This window comes from Capra hircus (genome assembly GCF_001704415.2).
Source record: "Capra hircus breed San Clemente chromosome X unlocalized genomic scaffold, ASM170441v1, whole genome shotgun sequence".
NCBI classification, from domain to species: Eukaryota; Metazoa; Chordata; class Mammalia; order Artiodactyla; family Bovidae; genus Capra; species Capra hircus.
The window spans coordinates 19,630,581-19,634,132 of record NW_017189516.1 but is presented as its reverse complement, the minus strand read 5'-3'; the positions used below and the strand labels follow the sequence as shown (position 1 = coordinate 19,634,132).

General features: G+C 40.9%; 1 non-coding gene across 1 annotated transcript; it reads right to left on the bottom strand.

Annotated features, from left to right (window-relative positions):
* Positions 1-1,391: 1,391 nt before the first annotated feature.
* Positions 1,392-1,464, bottom strand: TRNAE-UUC. Its single transcript has one exon. It is a non-coding gene; the product is annotated as a tRNA-Glu (tRNA).
* Positions 1,465-3,552: the final 2,088 nt, after the last annotated feature.

The window sequence follows — 3,552 nt, the reverse complement described above, 5'->3', positions numbered from 1 at the left end:
TGATGCTTTTGAACTATGGTGTTGGAGAAGACTCTTGAGAGTCCCTTGGACTGCAAGGAGATCCAACCAGTCCATTCTGAAGGAGATCAACCCTGGGATTTCTTTGGAAGGAATGATAGTGAATCTGAAACTCCAGTACTTTGGCCACCTCATGCGAAGAGTTGACTCATTGGAAAAGACTCTGATGCTGGGAGGGATTGGGTGCAGGAGGAGAAGGGTATGACAGAGGATGAGATGGCTGGATGGCATCACTGACTCTATGGATGTGAGTCTGAGTGAACTCGGAGTTGGTGATGGACAGGGAGGCCTGGCGTGCCATGATTCATGGGGTCGCAAAGAGCCAGACTGAACTGAACTGAACTCCTCTGCCTTTTCTAAATCCAGCTTGAACATCTGGAAATTCACGGTTCACGTACTTTTGAAGCCTGGCCTGGAGAATTTTGAGCGTTACTTGGCTAGTGTGTGAGATGAGTGAAATTGTGCAGTAGTTTGAACATTCTTTGGCATTGCTCTTTTTTGGGATTGAAATGAAAACTAACCTTTTCCTGTCCTGTAGCCCAGCATAGCCAAAAATAAATAAATAAGCAATGAATATAGCAGTGTGTACATGTCAAAGAAGCCCCCTATTGTTTCATTCATTCTGTCAGGGTCCTTTGATTGTTTCACGTGGGAGTACAAATCTGGTCCCTGTCTATATTTGATGGAAGCAGAACCAGAATCATACATTCTTCTCCAATATAATATAATATGACTTAGAAGAAATCTAGACAAAACCAAATAATTTACTTTCAAATAACTTGGGCTCTTCAAAAAAGTCTTAATTGGGTTTCAATAAATCTAAATGAAAGGAAGTACTTACATGAAAACAAGCTCAGGGACTTCCCTGGTGGTCCAGTGGTTAAGAATCTGCCCTCCAATTCAGGGGACTCGAGTTCAGTCCCTGGTTAGAGAACTGAGATCCACACGCTGTGGGGCCACTAAGCCCTTGTGCCACAGCCACTGAGGCTGCACTCTAGAGCCCACTTGTCACAACTGGAGAGAAGCCCGGGAGCCGCAACCAAGAGCCCCCAGCAAAGACCCTACGTGCCCCGACCAAGACCCGACACAGCCAAACGAGTAAATAAATAAATATTTTTTAAGAAGATCAGCCTCTAAAAAAAGAAAAGAAAAGAAAGAAAGCAAGCTCAGAATCTGCATTCTTCTTCAAAGTAAGTTCTCAATACCAGTTAGAATAAAATCTAATGAAACTAGCAGTTTCTATGTAAATAGTTTAAAATCACATATTTCCTGTAAATAAACTCTTTACAGTGAGTTAAAGCAAATCTAAGTGAAACTAAGAGCTTTATTTTATTATTTACTTATGGCCATGCTACCTGGCTTGTCAGATCTAGTTCCCCGACCAGGGATTGAACCTGGGCCCTCAGCAGTGAAAGTGCAGAGTCCTAACCACTGGACCTCCAGGGAACTCCCAAGAGCTTTATTTTAAAACATATTCAGAATCAGAAATTTTTCTTAAAAGTGCTACTTTTATGGATAGAGTAAATGAAGAAGAAACTAAGCTGTATATGTTTAAATAAGCACAGGATCACACATAATTCTAAAAAATTATGCATGTAGTGATTTAGTGCAACTTAAATGGAATTAAGCAATATAAATGAAAACAAGCTTAGAATCACACATTCTTCTTAGAAGTAAATCCTCAGTGAAAATTAGGGCAAACTTAGACAAAAAGAAGCAGTATGTTTTAAAACAAGCTCAGAATCTCAGTTTCTTTGCCAAGAAAACAAATTCTTGAAAGTTAGAGCAAATTTAGATTAATCTAAGTAGTATATGTAAAAATGTGCCCACAATCACACATTCTTCTCCAAAGTAGCTACTTACTGTGATTTAGAGTAAACTTTGATGAAACTTAGCAGTATTTGTGAGGACAAGGTCAGTGAAAACATTAAAATAACACATTTTTCTTAAAAGTAACTTCTTATGACTAATAAGAGAAAATCTTTTTATTATTAACAGTATATGTAAAAACAAGATCAGAATAACACATTTTCTTGCAAAATAAGCATAGGATCAGGTTTAGAGATAATGTTAGTATCAACGTTATGGCTAGATTTAGGATCAGGGTAAGGTACAGGATCAGGGAAACAGTTAATTTCATGATTAGTGTCAGGTTCATGGTCAGAGTTAGAGAGAGTGTCAGTTTCAGAATCGCTATCAGAGTGAATCAAGCTCATTGTCAGGGTCAGAATTAGGGTTTAGTATTAACTTCAGGGTCAAGATTAGAGTTAGATGTGAAGTTATGCCAGGTTCTCAGTAAGGGTTAGTGTTCTGGATAGGTTTCAGTCAGGGTCAGGTTCATGATTAGGGATAGGGTTAGGGTAAAAATCAAGTTTAGGATTAGGTTAAGGGCTAGTTAGAGTCAGGGTCATGATCAGGTAATGTTTAGGATCTAGTTTATGGTTAGTTTTAGGGTTAGGGTTAGGGTTTATAGTCAAGTTTAAAGCTAGGTTTTGTTGTTGTTCAGTTGCTCAATTGTGTCTGACTCTTTGAGATCCCATGGACTGTAGTCCACCAGGCCTCCCTGTCTTTCACCATCTCCTGAAGCTTGCTCAAACCCATGTCCATTGAGACAGTGATGCCATCCAACCATCTCATCCTCTGTCGTCCTCTTCTCCTCCCACCCTCAATCTTTCCCAGCATCAGGGCCTTTTCAAATGAGTCAGCTCTTCGCATCAGGTAACCAAAGCATTGGAGCTTCAGCTTTGGCATCAGTCCTTCCAATGAATATTCAGGATTGATTTCTTTAGGATTGACTGGTTTGATCTCCTTGCAGTCCAAGGGATGCTCAAGAGTCTTCTCCAATACCACAGTTCAAAAGCATCAATTCTTTGGTGCTTAACCTTCTTTATGGTCCAAATCTCACATCCATACATGACTATTGGAAAAACCATAGCTTTAACTTTAGGGTTATGATTAATGTGAAGGTCGAGTTCATGGTCTGAATCAGTGTTTGGGATTAAGTTTAAGTTGAGGTCCATATTTAATTGTTCAATTTCGGGGTCAGGGTTAGGTATGGCTGAGAAAGAGGGCCAAGAAGCTCCTTACTTGACATTGGTTAGATAGCTGGCTACAACTGGGATTGGGGGAGCACGTCTTGGGGATTGGGATCACCCCAGTTCCACAGTAGGCCTTTTCTAAAAGGTCTCTGAGTCCTCTGTGTTGAATTCCATGGATTTCCCACAGATATCCCCCACAGTCTCTGCACCCCTCGCACAGGCTCTTGAGGCCTCTTGGTACTAGTCCTGCTCCTCTTAGACCTCCTCAGGTTAGGATTGGAGGGGTCAGAGGACAATCAGAACTATGCTAGACAGCTAGCTATTTACAGGTCAGGGAGCATAGTGTTGGGTTTCAGATGGCCCTGCGGTCTGCTGAAATTCCACCTGATATGCTTCTTCCTTCACTGCAGGGACTCTCAAGGGCTGAAGTCTTTTCAAATGCAAATGACTTCTTCTAGCTGATAACCAAAACCAAGATGTCACTGGGTTGTAGTAA